General features: G+C 44.9%; 1 protein-coding gene across 1 annotated transcript in view; it reads left to right on the forward strand.

Moving 5' to 3' along the window:
* Nucleotides 1-330: 330 nt before the first annotated feature.
* Nucleotides 331-13,109, forward strand: part of RGS6 (regulator of G protein signaling 6) — a 606,577-nt gene continuing 593,798 nt past the window's right edge. Inside the window, exon 1 of the mRNA XM_052647235.1 lies at nt 331-388. The gene's annotated coding sequence lies outside the window, so the exon portion shown is untranslated. The remainder of the gene's footprint in view (nt 389-13,109) is intronic.

The raw sequence follows: 13,109 nt of genomic DNA on the forward strand, positions 1-13,109 counted from the left end.
TTCCTGACCCAGGGATTGAAACCGCCCCCCACCCCGCCCGACTTCTTGTGTCTCGTGCATTGCAGGCGGATTCTTTACCCACCGAGGAAGCTCCTGATAACATCGATATTGCACACCGACCCCATGGTTACCGTGCAGAACAATCTTGTTTTATTTCCACCTGCAGCTTCCTGAATCCTTAACTAAGCATAAAATTTCAAAGCTCCCACATCAAAGAAGGCCCTCAGTTACCCTTTCTCATTTTCTGTTTCCAGCGTTTTCCTTCTTTCTCCAAGATCATCTGCAGACTTTTCTTAAAAGTTCTTTCGTGGCGTACTCGAGAAGAAGACTCATAAAACGCTCCAAACGCAGCCTGTGATGTAAATGGTGAATCAATAAAAATGACGAGGTGAGTAAAACACTATCCCTGACGATCGCGGCGGCCCATTTTAATTTAGAGGGCGCCAGCTACACGTCAACGAGGGATTCAAAAGCTACCGGGCAAATCGCTCCGGACCAGGAATCCCTAAGAGAATCCTGGCGCCACCGAAGTTTCCAGTGGTGGCCAGCTCTCGAAATTGCAGGAAGGAGCCTCCGTCTTTCTGAGCCGCTTCGCCAGTGTTCTCGCCGGCGCTTGTGTCAGAAATTTCTAGTTTTCTTCCCCCCCTCCTTCCTCGGGCATATCTCCGTCTGGACCTTCCGCAGCGCTCGGAACAGGTGAGCCGGGCGGCGGCGCGCTGGGGACGCGCCCAGGTGCCTCGGCCCCGCCCCGCGCCTGTCGGGGCCCAGGTGCCGGCGCCCAGGTGCGCGCGGTGCGGGCTGCAGCTCCGCCCGATACCCGACAGCGGGCGCCGCTGCAGCAGCTCCGGAGCGGCGGAGCTGAGCGCCTTCGCGACTTGGGGCAGCTCCTGCGCTCGGCCCTGCTCGGCAGCGAGAGCTCCGCCCGGGCGCCGGGTTCCCGGAGCTGCCGGAGCGGGCGGGCGCCGAGGGGGCGGACCGAGCTCCGCGGACCTCGCCGGCCTGGAGCGAGAGAGGCGGGCGATCCGGGAGCGCCCGGGAGCGCGGGGAGCGGGGCCAGCCCCCTGCGCGCTGGAGACACCCGAGCGCCCCGTGCCTTGCTTGGCACGATGCGACCCGCCGCGTCTCTGCGCCGGCCCGGGGCTTCGCTTTCTGCTCGCTGAGCCCCGGCGCTCGCCACCGCGGAAATTCGGAAAGACCGGCGAGACGTGGGAGAGCCGCGCGGAGAAGCACCCAGACGGACCCAGACGTCCCCTCTGCCCCCAAGAGGCTGCCGACCCCTCGATCCCTGGGCTCCTCTAGCTTTACCATGAACCTGGCGCACGCTTGGCGTTAGGAGAAATTTCTGAAGCCGGAAGGGGAGTCAAGGAAATTCTTTGGTTGCTAAGGTAATTGTAGTTGTGACAAAAAAGGGGCAAGACACAAACGGGGGAGAAAGATGTTTTCCAACGCGATGCCCTCCACCCCTCCGGTTCCTGTGTGTTGATTTCATTTCATCTCCCTGGTGTGGATGCTTGTCCATTTCAGATACGTGACAGGTGCTGGTGTGTGTGTGTGTGTGTGTGTGTGTGTGTGTGTGCAGTTTGGGACTGTAGAGGCACGAGCTTACATAAGTGGTTAGGCAAGCTGGCGTGTGGAGTTGTGTGGGGTGGGTGCAGGTCTGCACAGAAATCCTGTTCCTGGCTTTCTGGGTGTGAGGCACTCACCGGCCGGGGCGAGCTTGCAGAGGGTACGTGCTTTTAGGGACTTCCAGTCTACTGATTCCGCGATCTCAGGTGGGGCAGCTTTACCTCAAAAGCAGCCGTTCATTAACTTTTTCTCTGGATAAGCGCGCCCATTTGTGGGTTGGAAGAAAAGAAAGCGGGCGGCGAGGTGTGGAGGAGGGATGGGTGGTGAGGTTCGGCTGGTTTGGGGACTGCGGCAGGAGGGGCCGCGTGGATAATTTGCTCCGTGAGGATGGCAACTCGGGTTGCGTGACGGGACCGTGTTTACAGTCACTGCCAGGCTGCGTAAGAAGTGGCCCAGCGAGACAGGAAAGGACAGTGACCCAGAACATTTAATTTTGTTCAGAATGGAAGCTGCTGAATTTTATTATTATTATTATTATTATTTAATTTGATGTAATAGGAACGTTGTTTCTTTGTCTCTTGTTGAGAGGAGTGGCAAATTGAAGATATTTTGGGTCTTGTTCTTGGCCTGAAATTGTTCCCTCAGCATTTATCAATGCTCAGCAGCTGGATCTGCAGGTAGTTTCTGATCAATACGTTTTAGCAGTCCCAGAGTAAAACTGCAAAAATAAGCACTCCTAGGTAAAACCTAACATTGGACCTTTTTCTTAGCAGAGGGTGGTGAGAGATGGAAGAAAAAGAACTGGGCTTATAAGTGTCGGGATGGAGGGATGGAGTTAGAGACTGAGATACAAGTTTGTGTGTGTTGTCAAAAAAAAAAGAAAAAAAAAAAAAAAGCTAGCCTGAAAGGAAACTGTCAGATTTGACTTAATAGGTAAGGCTTTTCTAGATCACTTTTCACAGGCAGATAAGTAATTATATGGAGTTGGCACTGGGGAGGTTGGTGGGAAACTTTCTCTGAGCGGTACAGTCATTATAGTCTTGCTTCTTCTTTATTAATTTGTTGTTTTTGCAATGGGTGGGACTACCCTGTGAGAGAAAGCACGCAGAGGACTGAGGGAAATCGGAGATTCTTCAGAGGGTCCTTGTAAGTAAAGGCTCACGTGCTGAACAGCGAAAACCAAGATGGTGAATCTGTTTTGCGTTCTCCAATATGAAGCAGAAATGTTATGTAGATATGGTGATCTTATGTACTGTAAATGTTGGCATATTACTACATATATGTATATATAGCCTAAATAATTTGTCCTTTCCTGAAAGTGTAAGTTCCAGAAATGTCAGCTGTGGTGAGGTATTTGGATGAACTAGGTAGCCACTGGTGTTTCCTTTTCCATAATAATTACATTTGTTCTTAACTTCACTTTCCCGTCTCCTTTAAGAAACTTTAATTAACATGCACTGAATTTATATTGCTGAGAGTTTCAGTGAAACAGTGCTAGGTCGTCTTCGAGCAACAAATTTGTCTTATCAAGTGAAACTTTACAACAATGCTCTTGTGGCAGAAATGTCTCTTTAAATGAGACAGTCATTATTTTGTTAATTTATTATTTATGGAATGAGATAGCCAACGTAGTTCTTTTTTTTTCTTTTAACTGAGCAAACATTTCTTAAGAAAGGAAAAAAAAAAAGGATATTTTGGGCAATGAAATTTGCCAGTAATTTTGAATGTCTTATTGTCCACAAGGACAGAATTTTATGTGACAGTAGGATCATTCTCTTTCTTATTTCTCTGGTATTCTACCATGCATTTAATCCCCAGAACTCCTAAGACTTTGCCAGGAATTGCCAGACCTTCTGTGTTGTGCCAGGGGTTAAACATCAGGGAGATATGAGTAAGGAGCTATGTGGCACCTCAACATTTTTTCAAAAGAGATTCTCTCAGAGATCTCAGTACTGGGATTAGTTTTTCCTTTAGCTGTACAGTCAGCTTGTCTTAATTCATAGTGCTTTGAACCTAGGGAAGCATTTAACCTCTTCATTTTCAGTGCCAGCTGGAAGGAATATATTTACAGAATTTCATCTTCATTGTAACATATGGCATGATATAAATAATTACTACACACACACTATCCTGCTGTATGGAAAGAAATAGAATTATAAAATAAACCTTCATGTTGAGTGATATGGATGTAACATTTAAAAAAAAAAGTTTTACTTTTTTCTTGATTACAAAAGAAATAACCATTGGGAAAAATTCCAGAAAATACACACCCAAAAAAGATCATTTGTAATTCTCCCACAGAAGGTGAACCACTGTTGACATTTCTGCATACTGTTATGTTCCTGTAGGCTATATTCTGATCACATTCTGATCACATTATTCCTTGAATTTTTACCGTTCTTCCTATTCTCCCACCCCCATTTTTAAATTGTAAATGAAACTTGGATGTGTGTTAGAGGTTTGGAAAATTACTGCTAGTTTGTTAGATGGCTTTGATAGATCAGGTTTTAATTTTTGTTATTGTCTTTATTTTAAAAAGGAGGAAATTGGCTTCCCTGGTGGCTCAGATGGTAAAAGCATCTACCTACAATGCGGGAGGCCCGGGTTCGATCCCTGGGTGGGGAAGATCCCTGGAGAAGGAAACGGCAACCCACTCTAGGATTCTTGCCTGGAAAACCCCATAGACGGAGGAGCCTGATAGGCTACAGTCCATGTGGTCACAAAGAGTCGGACACGACTAAGAGACTTCACTTTTTTTAAAACAGAGTAGTTTCTCTTTTTTCTGTCATCTTTGAAAACCAAGGTTTGCATTTTGGATTGGCAATACTCCCTCTGAGATTTAGGGTTTAAAGTATCAGAAAAGAAATAAAGCATTGGCCATGCAGAGTGGGGGTAAGGTTGGTGGTGGGAGACCTGAGTTCTGGTTTCAAGTCCTCCACCAACTCCTTATGTGACTTTTGGCCTCTGGGCCTGTTTCCTTAGAGGACAAATGACACTTTCAGATTTAGCTCAGTAAGCTAACGGCATGTTTGTCAGTTTGACGTTTGATGAGGGTGATCCTTGTTTGAAGCAGGCTTTTTCAAATGCAGATGGCTAGGATCACCCCCTGAGTTTTGGACTTGGCCTGTCTGGGGTGAGGCCTGAGAATTTGCGTCTCTAACAGGATGATCTGCAGATGATGCTGATTCTGCTGGACCACCCTGAGAACCAGATGGTAAGCTCCTTGGGGGCAGAACACTGTTGCAGTTGTCTTTGCATCCATCTACCCCATGCCTAGGAATGTACCTGCCGGTAGGTGCCTAATAAGCATTGTTGAATTCTCTTATCAGTTTTCTCCTTGGGGAAACAACTTTCTGAAGCAGTCAAGATAAAAGAGCTCATCGCCCATCATTTGGAACCATTAAATCTGTAATAAGAGTAATAATAAGTCATGAAACCCAGTTCTTCCAAGTGCAGGGAGAGCAAAAACTGCTCACAAGTAGGCAATTAAAATGCACATTAAACCTAATGAGTTACATTAAATAACAACTCAGAGTACCTGCTTGAGAAACCACAAAGCTCCTCCAGAGCTTCATGGCTGTCTCCCTGAGACCTGTAAAATGCAATTCATTTTCTACCACATACAGATTCCAGTAAGGGGAAGGAAATTCACTATTAATTATCCCAAGTACCAAGGCAGTGGCTAAAGCAAGCCCTGGTCCAGACTCCACCCCTCAGCCGCCAAAAGGCAGACCTCCTCTCCTTAGCTCATCTTGACCAGTCTCCGACCACTTAGGTCTCCCTCTTATGACCGAGGAAACAAGAGAGAAGGGTGGTAAGTGCGTTTATTATCTAGGAGGTTCCAGCTGGCTGAAATATCCCAGTCAGAACTTGTTGACCTTCTTTGTGTGGCTACTTTGTAGGTAAAAAAAATGTATCCTTTTCTTCCACTTCCATGTTAGAAACAGGATGCAGAGGACACCCATTTTTAAGGATGGAAATAGAAAAATATGTCAATAGTGAAATACAGACAGAGCAGGCGTTTGTGAATGAGGCTTTTCAAGTGAGTTGTGGTGCAGACAGCTGTTCAAGCTTTTGAAATACTTTGGTAAAACCGTCAAAGGAAAAAAATCACTTTTGGCACATAGAACTCCCTTGTCCGCTACTATCTGCCCTACTCTGGAGGCTATTTTCTTGCACGGGGGTGGGGGTGGGGGGAGACGCACACTTCCAGGAGAGCATCCTGAGATGAGAGTGTCCTGTGTGAACCTGGACCGGTGGCGGCAGCTCTTGGAGGTCCCCAGGTGCCTGTGTTGCTCTTGATATAGGCCAGCCCTGAGCTCACACAGAGCTAGGATCCATAGCTCTTCAAGTAGCACAACAGGCTTTTCACACCCTGTTCATTGTGTCCTCGTCTGTAAAATAAAAATAAAGAATATACCCCTTGAATATGTGTGGCTGTGATGAGAAAAATAGGATCCTGGGCAGAGGAGGCCCAGTAGCTGGAGAAGATGGGCCCTGTTACGTCATGGTTGTTGTTTTCTGATAATTTTGATAATGAGTTATTCACAACCCTGGTTGTTACCTGGGCGAAATCTGAAACCAGCCCCCAGACACGGAGGACACGGAGATGGAAGAAAAGAGGGAAACGCAGCAGATTGGTAGGCGGCAAATGTAATAAGCAAGGGAACTTACATAAGAGGCTTGTCTTAGACACTGCAAGAGGGGTAGCTCCTTGTACCCACCCGCCAGTACCCTACAAAAGTATGTTTTTTTTTCAGGCCTGTGTTTCTGTTTTGAGGCTCTAACTGGGATCAGTCACATCTTAAGTCCAGACGGTCTCAGCAACTTACTGTCTCGAGGCTATGGTCCTTGCAAATGGCTCCCTGGGAGAGGGTGGGCAGAGTGTACATTCCAGGCACAAGGAGGGGTGAGAAGCCTCTGAGTGCCCATTCAACTTTCAGGTCAACTGGAAGCCGCAGCCTCTACATGACCTCCTCCCACAAGAGTTTGGTGGGAAATTGGTATTTCAGGGCAATGGTTTCCAACTCTTTTCTGTTCCTGTGGACCCGCTGTATCAGCCGAGCATTGGAGGAACTTCTGAGTTCTTTGGAGCAGCAGTCCCCAACTTTTTTTGGCACCAGGGACCAGTTTCTTGGAAGACAATTTTTCCATAGACTGGAGGTAGGGAGATGGTTTGGGGATGATTCAAGCTTGTTACATTTATTGTGCACTTTTTCTATTATTATTAAATCCGTTCCACTGCAGATCATCAGGCATTAGATCCTGGAGGTTCCCTACCCCTGCCTCGGAGAATGCTGCTCTGTGATTCTGACCCTGGAGGATGTGGCCCAAACATTCAGGGGAAATGGTGGAGTGGAGGATGGCCTTCCCTGTGGCAGCCAAAGATTTCCTTGAGCCTAAAGGTCACTGGTCACCAGCAGGAAGAGAAATGAAACACAGGGGCTGCAGCTGCATTGACATTTCTTGTGCCAGACTATGACCCACAGCGGACGAGGCCCTGTGCTGTTTTCCTCTATTTCCTTGGTATCTCTCACAGCGCCTGTGGATGGTAGGGGTTTGGTAAATATTTGCTGAATTGACCTGCAGAGTGACAGCTCTGTAGGGGGGTGGGACGGTGAAAATGGAAGGCAGGATGGACTAATAGTAGTGCAGTGTAGACTGGACCCAGTGTGGGGGCATAGACCTTTTCAAGGGTGGGTGCATGGACCGGTTTGAGTGCAGGTGCTTGGGCAGTTACACAGAAGATGCAAGGTACAAGTGGTTATTCTTATTGCTTGCTTGGTTCTGCCTGGCTAGATTCACCTGAGAGCCACAATATAGTGAGGCCCTCCAACCTAGTTTGCAATTGTACATCCACGTTTGTCTCTCCCACTGGTTTTATCTTGCCCCACTGCAAGGCAAGACACAGGATATGCTTGAGAGAAATTGGATTCCTAAGCCCAAAGTTGCCCAGCCTACAAAGCTGTGGAGCTGTCGTATGGCAGGGGACTGACCTTATAACTGTCAGTACATTAAAGATGGGGACTACCGAGGATGAGATGGTTGGATGGCATCACCAACTCAGTGGAGATGAGTTTGAGTAAACTCTGGGAGTTGGTGATGGACAGGGAGGCCTGGCGTGCTGTGGTCCATGGGGTTGCAAAGAGTCAGACACGACTGAGTGACTGAACTGAACATGTAAAGCTATTGGAGAGCAAAGTTTTTAATAAGAATTAGGTGGTATCACTCCCATTTTGCAGATGAAGAAACTGAAGTTGAAGAAGTGGTTCAGTCACTTGCCCTTGGTCAGATAGTTATTGAGTTATTAAAACCAAGATTTAAATCCAGATCTTTCCTGACCCAAAATCCCGAGTCTTGCGGGATATCACTAGATCAGGGATAAACAGAGACCCTTCCCTTGAGATCAGTTCAGTTCTTTTGAAGAGAAATAGAAATGAATAGAAAATACACAATAAAAGATGTTAATTGATGGTTTAGGAGCATAATGCATGGAATTTTATGTCAGATTATGTAGTAAGTAGATGATGAAGCCATAAATACCGTTTAGTTCAGAGAGAACACTGTATAATCAGACCTGGAAGAGAGGTTTCTGGAGAGAGGCAAAAATGTCATAGGTGAACAGAGGGGATAACAGCAAGCTTTTCAGGTATGAGGTATTAATAATTAAACCAATTGTTAAGCCAATTATTGTTTGCTTTCGGAGTAAGAGCTAATATTGTAAAATCTTCATCATCATGTCCTCCCAGACCATCGTAGCCAAAATAAAACTCCTGCTTCCATGGAGTGCTCTTTATTGCCTTATCTTCAGCTTTATCACCATGACATTGCACTATATGTTTTTCATTTGTATATTGTCTGTGTCCATCCACTAAAATGTCCACTCCCTGAGAGAAGGAACTCTGTGTTATTCCCTCTTGTTGCTTCACCGTTTATCAGATTCTGGTTTATAGTAATTGCTTGAGAGCTGATTGTAGAATGAATGAAGGGAGGAAAAAGCCTTAGAAAATGGGTTGCAAACTCAAACACAGAGCCAGTTAGGTAAAGCAGATGAATGAAACAAGTGGGGTTTCTTTCACAGCGTTAGCTTAAGTTGCATTTTTTTCCCCATCCAAATCGTGCTTTGTGTGTAAAACATGTAGAAAGTTTTTCCTCCCAGAAATAAATGTACTTATCCTCAGTTTTCTTGAAACTGGGAGCCCTCTGCCACATTTTTGAACGAGAGATGGAAGCCAGAAAACAATTTCACTTTTTTAAAAGCCTAACAGCCATCCATGTATAATGATGAATGGCACCTGGTGCTAGACCGCAGGGTCGAGAAGCATTAGGGCAGGTGAGGACTGCGTTAAAGCAAAGGGTGTGTGTTGCTTAGAAAGCTGTTGCCATCCATTTGTTCATCCAGTTTTAATTCCAATTAGAAAAATATTATAGGGATCTACACTGCCCAATCCAAATAGAACACTTGTTTGAGCTGGCAATTGTTTTTCTTTATTCTTCTGCTTATGACCTCTGTAGAAGAAAGACAACAACTTAAATATCCTATATATCTTTCCCTGAAGCCACTATGTAAGTGTTACAGTATTTAGATTCCAAACCGAACAGGAAGCTGCCATTATATTATTTTGCTGACCATACATCCTAAAACAAAGACTGATTCAGCAGCTGGTCAAAATAGAAAGGATGCAGTCACAAAGAATACATTTATTGATTATATTTGAGTTTTTTTGTTTTTTGTTTTTTTTTTTAAGGGAAGGCACTTTAACTTTCAGAATGGCAGGTAGTTAAGGGGCTTGACTGCTGGTGACATTAGACAAAACCACTTAATGCTACTGATCTGTGTTCTCTGCAAGTGCAGAACAGGGCTGAGAAATTATGATTGCTTTGAGGGCATTCCTGAAAGGGAGAGTATTCCTGGAAATCTGAGGTTTAGTCAATTCTTAGTTGGGGGGTGGGGGAGGATACAGGTCCCTATCCTAAGTCACTCTTGGTCTAAGGTCTCCGGTGTTCTCTGCTCCTTGTCCTGCTTGTTCATCATGTCAGTGGTCCCACTACTGAAGGCCCTTTTGTAGATGATGATTAATCAGATGTGGCTCTGGTGTTTAGGAAGTTTAAATTCTGTTGAGGGGGAAAAAGATGGATTAACAGGATGTGGTAAGACAGGCATGCATACATGGAATGGGGGAGGGAGACTTCACTGAAGAGGCTGAGTGGATGAGTTGGGTGTTGGAGGACCAACTCAGGTTGGGGCCCTGCAGAGATGGGGCAGGGGACACAGATGGCCAAAGTGTGCTTCAGGCAGTTCAGTGTAAGTAAAAGATTAGAGGTGACATTGTGTGCAAAGGATTTTTAATCCCTCTCTATTGAGTCAGGTACTTTCAGTCTGGGTAGATGAGCTTAGAACTTAAGGGGAAACAGGGAAGCGTAATTTAGGTTGTAAGGAAAATTGTTGACTATTTATGTTTATTGCAGGTAAAATGAGAAGGTAGACTGAGTGATCTTTTCCTCACCTCATGTTGGTAATGGAGGATATGTCACAATGAATTTCTAGTTACTTCCCACTGTTATCAAGGAGTTTGCTCCCCTGCAGTGAAACGAGAGAAAGTGGGTTTGCTTTATTACAGTCAATGCACAGCTTCCACGCAAATGGGCATTTCTACCCACTGTGCCAGGCTCACTGTCCAAATGTTCAATGCCTTTTTGACTTTCAGACTGAGACAGTGACCACTGACTCCCGGATCATCCTGTGGCTCAAGGGGAAAGTGGACACATCTTGGGATAAACTTAATTTAACTTGCTTGGCATGACCAGTTAGGAAGTTCTCAGATGTCTCACCCTAACACATAGGGTATTTAGCTTTATGCCAAAGCATATGCTGTCAATTCTAGGTTTTCCTTTCTTTGGCTTCCTTTAGCTTTCAAAAGCTTCTCTGCAAAAACCACTTACCCAGCCTGCCATCTGCCATACTCCCCCACTTAAAAAAATCCATTTCTAATCCCCAGTTTCTTGTATTTCCTAATTATCTTTAACAGGAATGAGTAGTTGACCATCAGAAGTGTATTTGGAAGTAGTTTTTTTTTTTAAGTTGAACTTTGCTTATTGAGAATTCTTGGTTGAGGGAAGTTTCCTGTGGTTGAAATTATTCATATGGTTGGTTATGCATGGATAAATAGTGACTGACAAGAAGTGAAAACTGGGGCCAGTCTATTGAAGGAATTGAATGCCACATATATATAATAAAGGTAATATTGATAATAGTGATAATGATGATTCAGAGTTCTCTTGGATGTAGACAAAAAAACAACTGCACTGAAACAAAATTCAAACCAACTGAAGGAATTAATCTGACTAGTAAATCTTGGAATTCAGGCATGGCTGGATCCAGGGACTTAAATGATTCCATTAGCACCTCTTACTGACACCTCATCATCTTGGTATCCTCCTTCTGTGCCACAAAAAGAAGATAGTCATTAATCTCCTTCCCTTCATAGGGCTTCAGACTAATCCCTCATGGGGAAGGGGCCTTCTTTCTTCCAGTGTTCTTATCTCACCCCTCAGAGAAGGATCCTGATTGGTCCTGATTAGATTCACGTCTGTCTTGGTCCAGTCAGTGTGTCCTGTGGTATGGCATACTTTGCTGAGGACAGTTCACAAGCCCACTTTTCTCTGTCAGAAGAAGTAAACTTTATATATATATATATATATTTATACACACACACACACACACACATATATATATATATATATATGTGATCACCAATCTAGAGCCAGACATCTTGGAATGTGAAGTCAAGTGGGCCTTAGAAAGCATCACTATGAACAAAGCTAGTGGAGGTGATGGAATTCCAGTTGAGCTGTTTCAAATCCTGAAAGATGATGCTGTGAAAGTGCTGCACTCAATATGCCAGCAAGTTTGGAAAACTCAGCAGTGGCCACAGGACTGGAAAAGGTCAGTTTTCATTCCAATCCCAAAGAAAGGCAATGCCAAAGAATGCTTAAACTACCGCACAATTGCACTAATCTCACATGCTAGTAAAGTAATGCTCAAAATTCTCCAAGCCAGACTTCAGCAATACGTGAACCATGAACTCCCTGATGTTCAAGCTGGTTTTAGAAAAGGCAGAGGAACCAGAGATCAAATTGCCAACATCTGCTGGATCATGGAAAAAGCAAGAGAGTTCCAGAAAAACATCTATTTCTGCTTTATTGACTATGCCAAAGCCTTTGACTGTGTGGACCACAATAAACTGTGGAAAATTCTGAAAGAGATGGGAATACCAGATCACCTAACCTGCCTCTTGAGAAATCTGTATGCAGGTCAGGAAGCAACAGTTAGAACTGGACATGGAACAACCGACTGGTTCCAAATAGGAAAAGGAGTATGTCAAGGCTGTATATTGTCACCCTGCTTATTTAACTTATATGCAGAGTACATCATGAGAAATGCTGGACTGGAAGAAACACAAGCTGGAATCAAGATTGCCGTGAGAAATATCAATAACCTCAGATATGCGGATGACACCACCCTAATGGCAGAAAGTGAAGAGAAGCTAAAAAGCCTCTTGATGAAAGTGAAAGAGGAGAGTGAAAAAGTTGGCTTAAAGCTCAACATTCAGAAAACAAAGATCATGGCATCTGGTCCCATCATTTCATGGGAAATAGATGGGGAAACAGTAGAAACAGTGTCAGACTTTATTTTTTGGGGCTCCAAAATGACTGCAGATGGTGACTGCAGCCATGAAATTAAAAGACGCTTACTCCTTGGAAGAAAAGTTATGACCAACCTAGATAGTATATTTAAGAGCAAAGACATTACTTTGCCGACTAAGGTCTGCCTAGTCAAGGCTATGGTTTTTCCTGTGGTTATGTATGGATGTGAGAGTTGGACTGTGAAGAAGGCTGAGTGCGGAAGAATTGATGAGTTTGAACTGTGATGTTGGAGAAGACTCTTGAGTGTCCCTTGGACTGCAAGGAGATCCAACCAGTCCATTCTGAAGGAGATCAACCCTGGGATTTCTTTGGAAGGAATGATGCTAAAGCTGAAGCTCCAGTACTTTGAGCACCTCATGTGAAGAGTTGACTCATTGGAAAAGACTCTGATGCTGGGAGAGATTGGGGGCAGAAGGAGAAGGGGATGACCCAGGATGAGATGGCTGGATGGCTGGATGTGAGTCTGAGTGAACTCTGGGAGATGGTGATGGACAGGGAGGCCTGGCGTGCTGTGATTCATGGGGTCGCAAAGAGTCGGACACGACTGAGCGACTGAACTGAACTGATATATATATACATACATATATATATATATATGTATATATATATCTGGGCAAAAAATACAGTATCTCCCTCAAACTTCTAAACTGCCTGAAAGACTTTGGATATATTTGCTGGGGAGTAGTGGGCTTCCCTGAAAGCTCAGTTGGTAAAGAATCTGCCTGCAATGCAGGGGACCCCAGTTTGATTCCTGGGTCAGGAAGATCCACTGGGGAAGGGATAGGCTACCCACTCCAGTGTTCTTGGGCTTCCCTTGTGGCTCAGCTGGTAAAGAA

This window comes from Budorcas taxicolor, chromosome 10, assembly GCF_023091745.1.
Source record: "Budorcas taxicolor isolate Tak-1 chromosome 10, Takin1.1, whole genome shotgun sequence".
NCBI classification, from domain to species: Eukaryota; Metazoa; Chordata; class Mammalia; order Artiodactyla; family Bovidae; genus Budorcas; species Budorcas taxicolor.